The sequence below is a fragment of the Moschus berezovskii genome, chromosome 5 (assembly GCF_049115385.1).
Source record: "Moschus berezovskii isolate FMDL1 chromosome 5, NW_MosBer_1.0, whole genome shotgun sequence".
NCBI classification, from domain to species: domain Eukaryota; kingdom Metazoa; phylum Chordata; class Mammalia; order Artiodactyla; family Moschidae; genus Moschus; species Moschus berezovskii.
The window spans coordinates 20,244,190-20,255,780 of NC_142464.1; the positions used below are offsets into that span (position 1 = coordinate 20,244,190).

General features: G+C 38.4%; 1 non-coding gene across 1 annotated transcript; it reads left to right on the top strand.

Moving 5' to 3' along the window:
• Nucleotides 1–3,902: 3,902 nt before the first annotated feature.
• On the top strand, nt 3,903–4,034 carry LOC129562230 (small nucleolar RNA SNORA76). The gene has a single exon (XR_008687149.1). It is a non-coding gene; the product is annotated as a small nucleolar RNA SNORA76 (small nucleolar RNA).
• Nucleotides 4,035–11,591: the final 7,557 nt, after the last annotated feature.

Consider the following 11,591-nt stretch of genomic DNA (forward strand, 5'->3'; position numbering starts at 1 on the left):
CCTCCATATCCAATAAGTATCCAATGACCCCTATCAATTCTGCCTCTGTGTATTGTTTCAGGCTCTCTCTTCTTTAAACTTGCTGCTTTTGCCATTGCTGAAGCTTTTCTTAAAAAATCTTTCTCCCCTGGATATTCAAAATAGTCTACTGATATTTTTCCTGCAGCTCAAGCTCCTCCATTGCGTCCTCCATACCCTGGACAAAATTATTTTTCCAAAATACTAATTTAGTATGTGACTTTTTTTCCCTTAAGACCCTTTATTGATATTCTGTTGCCCCTAGGATAATTTAAAAACCTTGGAGAAGGAAATGGCAAACCACTCCAGTATTCTTGCCTGGAGAATCCCAGGGACAGAGGAGAGTGGTGGGCTGCTGTCTATGGGGTCGCACTGAGTCAGACACGACCACTTAGCAGCAGCAGCAGCAGCAGCAGCAGCAGCAAGGTATATGAGATCTTCCATAAACTGGTTCCTGCCCATGCTGTTTGACAGTTCCACCTCCCTCAGTCTGGGCCCTAGCAGTATGTATCTATCTGTGTTGTACTAATTGCAGTTTGACGAATTCCCTGTGTTGTTTGGTGCCTCCATGCTGGCCTGTGAGATCTGTTCTGCATGGAATGCCTTCTCTTTTTTCCACATCCTTCCTCTTTTGCTAGCCCATGTTGTTTATCTGGCAAAATGATATTCATTCTTTCAAATTCATTCTTTGAAATTCAGACTTCTTTGGGAAGTTTCCCCTTTATTTCTCCTCCCCTGTTTGTCATTGTATTATCAGCTTCTACCACATTACCTCGCATATGACAATGCTCAATAATTGTTGGGTAATAATGATGGTGATGTCATAGGATGCATACCATTACATGGCATGTAATCCTCTCACCTCAGTTTGGTTGCTTGATTTGTTTGTTGTTGAGAAGGTATACAAGTGGTTTTATTCCCACTTGTTGCTTTTTATTAACATAAAAAACTTCCTTTTGGTTATGCTCAAAGAAAGATCTATATAAATTGCATTTAACTGAGCTTGATGTTAAATCCTGAAGTAATCCTATGGTTTGGACATTGAGAAACTCTGACCCTTGAAGGTCTTCTCTTGATTGATTAAGACCTTAGAAAGCATCACTATGAACAAAGCTAGTGGAGGTGATGGAATTTCAGTTGAGCTATTTCAAATCCTGAAAGATTATGCTGTGAAAGTGCTGCACTCAATATGCCAGCAAATCTGGAAAACTCAACAGTGGCCACAGGACTGGAAAAGGTCAGTTTTCATTCCAATCCCAAAGAAAGGCAATGCCAAAGAATGCTCAAACTACCTCACAATTGCACTCATCTCACACGCTAGTAAAGTCATGATCAAAATTCTCCAAGCCAGGCTTCAGCAATATGTGAACCGTGAACTTCCAGATGTTCAAGCTGGTTTTCGAAAAGGCAGAGGAACCAGAGATCAAATTGCCAACATCCGTTGGATCATCGAAAAAGCAAGAGAATTCCAGAAAAACATCTATTTCTGCTTTATTGACTATGCCAAAGCCTTTGACTGTGTGGATCACAACAAACTGTGGAAAATTCTGAAACAGAAGGGAATACCAGACCACCTGACCTGCCTCTTGAGAAACCTATATGCAGGTCAGGAAGCAACAGCTAGAACTGGACATGGAACAACAGACTGGTTCCAAATAGGACAAGGAGTACGTCAAGGCTGTATATTGTCACCTTGCTTATTTAACTTATATGCAGAGTACATCATGAGGAACGCTGGGCTGGAAGAAGCACAAGCTGGAATCAAGATTGCTGGGAGAAATATCAATAACCTCAGATATGCAGATGACACCACCCATATGGCAGAAAGTGAAGAGGAACTCAAAAGCCTCTTGATGAAAGTGAAAGAGGAGAGTGAAAAGGTTGGCTTGAAGCTCAACATTCAGAAAACTAAGATCATGGCGTCTGGTCTCATCACTTCATGGCAAATAGATGGGGAAACAGTGTCAGACTTTATTTTTTTTGGGGGCTCCAAAATCACTGTGGATGCTGATTGCAGCCATGAAATTAAAAGATGCTTATTCCTTGGAAGGAAAGTTATGATCAACCTAGATAGCATATTAAAAAGCAGAGACATTACTTTGTCCACAAGGTCCATCTAGTCAAGACTATGGTTTTTCCAGTGGTCATGTATGGATGTGAGAGTTAGACTGTGAAGAAAGCTGATCGCTGAAGAATTGATGCTTTTGAACTGTGGTGTTGGAGAAGACTCTTGAGAGTCCCTTGGACGGCAAGGAGATCCAGCCAGTCCATTCTAAAGGAGATCAATCCTGGGTGTTCATTGGAAGGACTGATGCTAAAGCTGAAACTCCAATACTTGGCCACCTTATGCGAAGAGTTGACTCACTGGAAAAGACTCTGATGCTGGGAGGGATTGGGACCAGGAGGAGAAGGGGACGACAGAGAATGAGATGGCTGGATGGTATCACTGACTCGATGGACGTGAGTTTGAGTGAACTCCGAAAGTTGGTGATGGACAGGGAGGCCTGGCGTGCTGTGATTCATGGGGTCGCAAAGAGTCAGACACGACTGAGCGACTGAACTGAACTGAAGATGTTGGAATTTACAGAGATGCAGGAGGACTGAACATAGTCTTTTAGGATATTATTTTATTAAGTTCTTAAAACATGCTCTGTTATTTAGAATAGTATTTTTTGTTGATTAATTATAATGTATATGTTTATCAGCATATGTAATTAATGAAAAATAGTTGCTTTGAGGAAGACCATTATCCTTGAACTGGAAAGATAAATTGTTGTTCAGTCTCTAAGTCATGTCTGACTCTGCAACCCATGGACAGTAGCCAGCCAGACTCCTCTGTCCATCAGATTTTCCAGGAAAGAATGTTGGGAGCTGGTTGGCATTTCCTTCTCCAGGGGATCTTCCCAACACAGGGATCAAACCCACATTTCCTGCATTGGCAGGCAGATTCCTTATGAATGCTTAAAATATTCTGGGGCTTTCTGAATGTAATGTGGTCAATGTTCTTTGTTTTTCAGGAAACTTGTTTTAAGTAAATTATGTTTCTTGAATTATGATTGGTTTCCACTATATTCCTTCTTTTTCATCTAAATTACTTTATGTTAAAATTATTTATAATGGTATAAATTATTTATAATGCTTATAATGTTTATTATTTATAATACATAAACCTAAATATGCAACATTTAGTTATAAGATTTGATAGTCAAGTACCCAAATGTTTTTAGAACAGTGGGACATTTAGACCTGTATAGGCATGATAAATTTTATTATGGAGAGGTCTTTGAGAAATTGTCTTTTTGGTGAGTGGGTTCTAATATGATTTTCTGATCATATTATAGTGAGGCACTGTGCTATACAAATAAAAAGAGTTTCTTTTTCTCCAGGATCTGTTAGAACATTTCAGATAGTCTTTCCTGGAGGCTGTGTATAAATTAATTCATCTCTCTCTCCATATATAAATATATACAAAATAAGTTACAATGAAATAAATAAGGGCCACTAGTGACCTATGCCACTTCCATGCGTAAGTTTTAAAAGTCATTGCTTCACTTTCATTTATCTTTTCTGTCACAAAACCAGCGAGCTCCATGTCAGGGCTGTTTATTTAGACTAATTCCAAAATAAAGAGGACACTGAGCAGATCAGCAGCTTGTCAATGTGATGAGCGTAAAAGTGAGCAAGAAGTAAACTTTCACTGTTTAGTCCACAAGACTTGAGATCACTGTTACTGCAGCATGATTTAGCCTACACTGGCTAAAACAGATGAACATTTTAATAATGAAATAAAAATAGATGTATATACAAGTACATGCAAATTCTTCTTTTCTCAGACTTCAGAGCACAACTCAATGTCTGAATATAAAAAAATAAACTTTTCTAATGCACTGCTTTTGATCCCCTGCCTTGCTTGCGCTTGGCGCTGGGCGTTCTGCTGCAGCGCCAGAGTCTGCCTGTGTGCAAAACCGCTGCCTTTCGACCCCACGGAAGTGGCCTTTTTAACCCAGAGCAACTGGGCTGCTCTGGCCACTTTGAGGGTCTAATGACTCAGGCCTCAGCCTTTAAAGACAAGGTTGAAATTCCTTCAGAGACGTCGGGGATCCTGCAGCCTCTGCTGCTCGGTGTCAGGCATATCTTATGCCTTGTGTCCAATTGTTCATCTCTTCCTAGGGATTGTTGCAAGTTCAGTTAAAAAACCCATACATACATACATATGTGTACATACATATGTACATGTGTGCTTGCTTAGTCGCTGCACTTGTGTCCAACTCTCTTTGACCCTGTGGACCGTAGCCCTCCAGGCTCCTCTGTCCATGGGATTCTCCAGGTAAGAATACTGGACTGGGTTGCTATGCCCACCTCCAAGGGATCTTGCCGACCCAGGGGTCTAATCCATGTTTCTTATGTCCCCTGCATTGGCAGGTGGGTTCTGTACCACCAGTGGCACTTTGGGAAGCCCATGTACATACATACATACATACATATAATTTTTAAAGTTAATTTAAAACACGATTGTTTCAAAAAAAAGATTGTACAATCTGGTAGGATCTCTGTTGTGTTTCAGTATCCCCTGAAAGTGCAGTTGGTTTCAAGCTGAAGTAAAACTAATTTTATGGGGAGGTTGACAACACTTTGTAAAACATTACATGTCTGAGTGCTTAGTCGTATCAGACTCTTTGTGACCCTATGAACTGTAGCCTTCCAGGATCCTTTGTCCATGCAATTTTCCAGGCAAAAATACTGGAGTGGGTTGCCATTTTCTACTCCAGGGGATCATCCCCACCCAGGGATGGAGCCTGTGTATTCTTTACCACTGAACCATGGGTGAATTTAATCTTGAAAGACATTACTGAAAGGAAATTGGAATTTGTATTTTATATTTTGGAATTCAATGTAACCGCAGGAAGTAAAGCATAATTTATCAGTTGAAGATAGGTGTTGTAATGAATAGGGAAGGTGACTGTTACTGGAAGTTTGTATCAGTAGTTTCTTATTGAAAACTAGATATGTATTTGTAGCCTGGAGAATTCCATAGACTATACAGTCATGGTTTTGCAAAGAGTTGTGACTTTCACTTTCACTTTTCATGTATTTGTGGAGAGAATCAAAACATACAGTTAAGGAAAGATATTTCAAATAATATGTTATTTGATGTGTAACCACCTTGAAAATAGAAAGTTGTGAGAATGAAAGTGCAATTATGATGAATATGATAGAAGCCATGAAGAGAGACTGATAATTGTTTTGTAAGCAGTCTGCCCTGCTTCATAAACTTAGAACATATTCTAATCACTTAAGTACCTATCTGCCTTCTTAGTATACCACCTTCTTAATTGCCCAAGAAGCCCCGTAAATGCTTAAGGCTAAAGGGGAAGCTAGTCTTACTTCTCAAACAAGGCATACAGGGAACAGGAAAATTTGTTCAGCTCACTTTGCCTCCCTTGTCCAAATGGTTTCACTGTTAGACTTGTCTGCACTTTTTTGCTGGATGCCTACTCATTCTGCAGGAGAGAGTCCCTATGCATATGCTTAGTTACCAGTCACTCCAGCCTAGGCACTGGTTTGAAAGGCTTCAATGACACGTACGTACATGTGAAGTCACTTTAGTCATGTCTGACTCTTTGCGACCCTATGGACCATAGCCCTCCAGGCTCCTCTGTCCATGGGATTCTCCAGGCAAGAACACTGGAGTGGGTTGAGGTGCTCTCATCCAGGGGATCTTTCCATTGCAGGGATCTAACCCACATCTTTTAAGTCTCCTGCATTGGTAGGCGGGTTCTTTACCACTATTGCCACCTATTGCATCCCATATCCTACTCCCAGAAATGCCTCCAGTCCTTGTTCAACCCTGAGCTAATAGCCTAGACTTTCCCTTCACTTCGGGCTTTATAGCTCTTTACCCCTATAAGAGCCTGGTTGGAGCCACCATGGTCCTGGACTTTATATGAAGTCGCTCTGCCCTCTCCTAAGTAACAGTTTTACTTACAAAGAAACGGAGCATCTTTCACAAACATAGTCAAAAAGCACAAGCTACTTTTCGTATCAGTCTCCCAGGATCTCAGTGCCCCCTAGCTGGAATTCATCTACCAAGAAGGGAACTGTATTTTGCATCTTTCTATTGGTCCAGAAGAAAACATTAGGTTCTTGTGGCCCCTGAAGTGTTGCCTATGACCTAACAGTATCAAAATGCTCTTGGCTTGCTGAAGGGGTGTGGGCTGAAATGCTTGGCCCCCAAGCACACTGTCATCTCCATATGTGGTTTGGCCAAAAGAGGTAAATCCTTTCCTCAAATACTCTCCTCTGTGGTCTGCCATTATTTTCTGGCCATCTGCACTGATGATACATTTCTGTGAATTTTTTTAGAGCTTTTCCTCTGCCTTTATTCCTTGAGATTTTTAACCCACTGTGGGAAAATAGCCTGGGTTATTATTCTTTAGGGAATGTTGTGTGGTGATGGGTTGTATGCAGAACTGGTAAGGTTGACATATCCCAGGGCTTTGCTGGTAGGGATCCTGTATTATTACTTGTGTAAATGTGGTTCAGAACAGGACTTTCTCAAACTGTGTGAGACGTGAGATGTGTCTTCTGTCATGGTGGCCAGGATCTTAAAAAAGTGAGAGACCGTGACCACTCCATGGAACTGGAACTTGGACTTTCTGTTGTCTTTCCAAAGGATATTGCCATTTTAAATTCTGTTATCTTTTTTTATTTTGCGGTTCTTTTTAAGAGTACCTCTTTATCTTTAAGGACCCTCCTATTGGCTTCTCAGTTTGAGGACCAATATCCACAGTTGAGATTATATTACAATCTTTCTTATTTCTTGAAATTTAAAAATTTGACAGGTATGTATCTGAGGAAATGCTTCCAAAGGGAATCTTTGGTGTGTGTGCATGCTGAGTTGTTTTTTAAAGGAATGTTTTCTTTTAATTTTTGCATGTTTTCTACTGGATTTCCTACTTTCCACAGGTTGAGTTCTTTGATTTTCTTTCTCCATTGGGATTTTAGTGTCTTTAGTATTAAAATTTTTAGTGGATTTTAGCTATGATTTTAGCTTGATATGCTATAGTTTTTTTTTTTAAATGATTTTTTGATGTGAACCATTTTTTTAAGTCTCTGTTGAATTTCTTACAATATTGTGTCTGTTTTATATTTTGTTTTGTTCTTGGCCCTGAGGTGTGTGGGATTTTAGCTCCCCCACCAGGGGTTGAACCTACACCCCCTTCATTGGAAGGTGATGGCTTAACATGGGACCACCGGGGAAATCCACTAGTTTCTTCTTAATTACTGATTCATAGTTCTGTTGTATCATTTCCCATTTTTCTGGTCTCATGCATGTTTCCTCTTCAATAATATTCACAAGTACAACAAACTTTAAGACATTACTTATTGTGACCTTCAGAGTTGTATGTAGCACCGATTTCTGGCATCTGTTTTGGGGACATAATTTATTACTTCCCCGCCTTTCAGTCATTTGTTGCTGGCCAAGTATTCAGGACTGTTAGCCCCATTCTGGAGCCTATTCAAATTTTTCCAGGGAGATGGTTATGGTGTTGAGGTCCTTGACCCCTTTAAAAGCAAGGATTTTGCAGAGACTTACACATTTCAAGGCATAACTAGTCATCTATACCAAATAGTGACTATTCAACATAAACCATCTAAAATAAAATCCCATGATATAAATTTAATGATTTTTGCACAACTCACAATGAATAACGATAAGCTAGTTTAAATAACATTTTGTTGTAGTCGTTTAGTCACTAAGTCATGTCTGACTCTTTTCGGACCCCATGTATGTAGCCTGCCAGGTTCCTCTGTCCATGAGACCTCCCAGGCAAGAATATTGGAGTGGTTTGCCATTTCCTTCTCCAGGGGATCTTCCTGACCCAAGGTTCGAGCCTGTGTCTCCTGCATTGGCAGGTAGATTCTTTACCACTGAATCACCAGTTAATAAAGCTCTATATTTCATTAAAAATAGCAAGAATTCAGAAGACTTAAGTTGAGAATTTATATGTATATATATAATTAATTAATGTTATTATATAATAATATATATTAATATATATATGTATATAATTTCCTGTAAATTTATATATAAATTTATAAATAAAAAGGTATAAATATAATATATAAAATATATATAAATAAAATTTATATATATTTGTATGTAAATGTATATATATATATAAATGTATTTATATAAATATATATTTAAGTAGATTCACAGGGAATTGCCAATGTTTTCTTGCACTCTAACTTCATCATGTCATTTGGCCAGGTCAAAAAGTTAGTAATCTGTGGTTTGCCATCCCTGAAATATTGTAGAGGAGACCTTTTGGCCTATAGTTTCCAGAGTATCCTGGACTTGTTTCTAAATGTTGACAATATCTTGTGATGACACTTTGACCTTGAGGTCTCTGGGCCCTCTAGGAACTGATTTGAATCCACTAGCCCTCTGGAGTTTAAACATTTTCTCCACAAAAAATAACTTTTTTTCCAAGGTATCGTCCAGTAGGGAGGAACCCCCTAAAATTATGTACTTTGGTATGGTGATTGTCATTCAAAAGTTTTGGACTACTGTTTCCCACTAATACATCTGAAAATGCAATCAATTATCCAGTTTCATTACCCTTCTCTAAAAATTGGATCCATTAAAAAATTGCTTATAAAAATCAAGATATTCCTATATTCCTAACACTGATATATCCAAATTATAGTTATTATTCTCTTGGAGTTGTGCAATGTTTCTAATTACTTTGATTATTATTGTGCTCAGCGCAAATATATTTTCAGTGATAATAGAATCAGTCGAGAAGATTTTATTATCACGAAACCAATTCTGTCCCAATCTAGTGACCCTTAGTTTAAGAAGTAAGAAATGAACTTAGAGTAAATGACTATTGATTGATATTGGTCTCTCGTTTCTAGGATTCAAAGTAGAAGAAGAGGCTGAAAAAAAAATCATTACACACTAACACATTTATCCCAAATGGATTTATAAATTAGTGTCTAAATATTTATGGGAAAATAGTAGATAGTAAATGGTTGGGTTGTGTGAGTATTGGACATCAAGTTATGTTCCTTCTCTTTCTATTTCAATTCAGCTTAAAAATCTCTTCACTTAAAAAAGTGATTGCCTGGAGACCTTTGAAGCCAGGGAGGATGATGAAGGGGCAAGAGGTTTATTCCCAGGGTCACACTTCATTTGCATAAGCTAGTAACCATAGGCCACTGTGGAATGTCTGTAAATAGATTTCATTACAGAAGTTCAGCTTAAAGGGACTCAAATAAATCCTCAAGCAAACATTTTATATTGCTTCAGGTTTTGCCGTAATAAAAATATTTTAGTAACACAACATTCTATGAAGGCAGGAAATGAAACAGGAGGGTCTCCATATCTTTTGTTGGTGCACTGTTATGAAATGTTTTAAAGAAGGCAAACACAATATTCTTATTATTTTAACAAAATTGTCCTACAAAATAGGATTATGTCATTCTGCATGGCTGTCACAAGGTATTAAGACCAATAAAAATCTCTCTTTCTCCCTCCCCCTTCCCCAGCCACCACCGCCTTCCTCTCTCCTTTCCTTCCATCTTGGCATCTTGGCTTTGTCCTTTCTGAACTCTTACTCTTTCATCCTGCCCGTCTTTCAGGTTCCTTGCTATGGGATCTGTCCAACAACAGCATGCCTGGAAATACTGAATATTGCATTCTGCTCTCCAAAGGAATGTTAGTCAGAAAACATGATTTAAACCCAAGCATCAGATTTAAACATTGCCTTCTTTGAAAAAGGAATGAAGGTGAAATATACTACTTTAATTCTGACACAGCAAAAAGGGAATGTTCCATTAACAAATCATAATTAAGTTTGAACTTGATTGAAAACAAAGACATCAATATGCCCAGTTTCTCAGACTGTAATATATGTACATATATTAGATCACATATGCTTGTTACCTTAAAGTATGGGTAACATACTTTAAGTAGAAGTATGTTTTTCAAGTAGAAATATGCTGCTGTAAATGTGATTTTAAAGAGATTTATTTTTAATTGATTTATACTTCCATGATTTTGCATGCTGACTTTAAGAAACTATTTCAAAGTTGTGGGCCATATTCTGTATTATACTAAGACTAATATTTTGCTTATTTATGTATTCATTCATTCTTTCATGGACCACTTACTAAGCAATCACTGGATGTTGGGCCCTATTCTGGGTGCTGAGCTGGCACAATGCTTGGGTTCAGGTCTCAGAATTGAAGGCAGGAATGTGAGAGGTGCACTGGAGTGATCATACACTTTGGAACTGAGTTGACTAGGTTCAAGAACTGCTTAAGCTAGTTAACTGAGCTGTTTGGTATAAGACACTTCACCTCTGTGGGTCTTAGTTTTACTACCTGGAAAAGAGGTCAGCAAACCTGTCCTGCAGAATGCATGGAGTTTTATGCAAAACTTTAGGTAAAATGGTTAGTACTGTGTATGTCATCTAGATCCTGAAAACATCATAGTTAATCTTATTATTATGGTCCGTCCGTCCGTCCCGTCGCTTTCGACTCTTTGCGACCCCGTGGACTGTAGCCTACCAGGCTTCTCCGTCCATGGGATTCTCCAGGCAAGAACACTGGAGTGGGTTACCGTTTCCGTCTCCAGGGGATCTTCCCGACCCAGGGATCAAACCCGGGTCTCCCGCATTGGAGGCAGACGCTTTAACCTCTGAGCCACCAGAGAAGCCCTATTATTGTAGTAGTATTTAAGTAATTAAAGTAAGCAACTTGACGTATCAGTGAATGGATGGCATTTTTAATGGCTCAGATTGAATAGAACAGGTCTTAATAAAGCAGTTTTATTTGCATGTTTGTGAGCAATGTGCAATCAAAATAAGTTTTAATGGACTTAGCCATGTTATCAGAATATAAGGACTAGTGCATCTGAAAACCCTGAGGCGTAATCTGGAATTGGTATTCAGGAAGAACATCCTTAAAAGCAGTAAGACAGTTTTTGGTCTAGGAACTATCAGACCAGGCTCTAAACATAAAATGCCACAGTATCTCTTTCATTGTACATGCTCCAAATTTTTATTTCTATTTAAAATACCCCCACATCCTCTCTATATATATTTGATTATGAGAAGACATAAGTTGTAACATAGTCCTATAACAATGAAAGGAGAAGTAAAATATAGAGCACATAGATGCTTTGCTTTTCCATGGAAATACTTGTCTTTTATAGTCATTTAATCAGATAATTTCAGTTTATGTTACTTTGTATTTCATCATGTTTACTTTTCTAATAACTACAATTATTCTCAGAACTGACATTATATTTCTCCCCTAGAATAGATGTGCTTAAATTAAAAAAATCCAATTGAATAAGAGAATGTAACGAGAAAATGTAATCCATTGTTATTAAAAAAGGCAGCTTACCTTTATCTGGGTGTTAAATAGTACAAATCCACGAGAGCCAGTGAATGTTTTGAAGTCAAAACGAAGGGCATTACCAAGGCTGAAGTGGATTTGTCACAGAATTATATGTATTACCTCAGAAATAGGTTATTATATCTAGGAGGGGCAGGGGG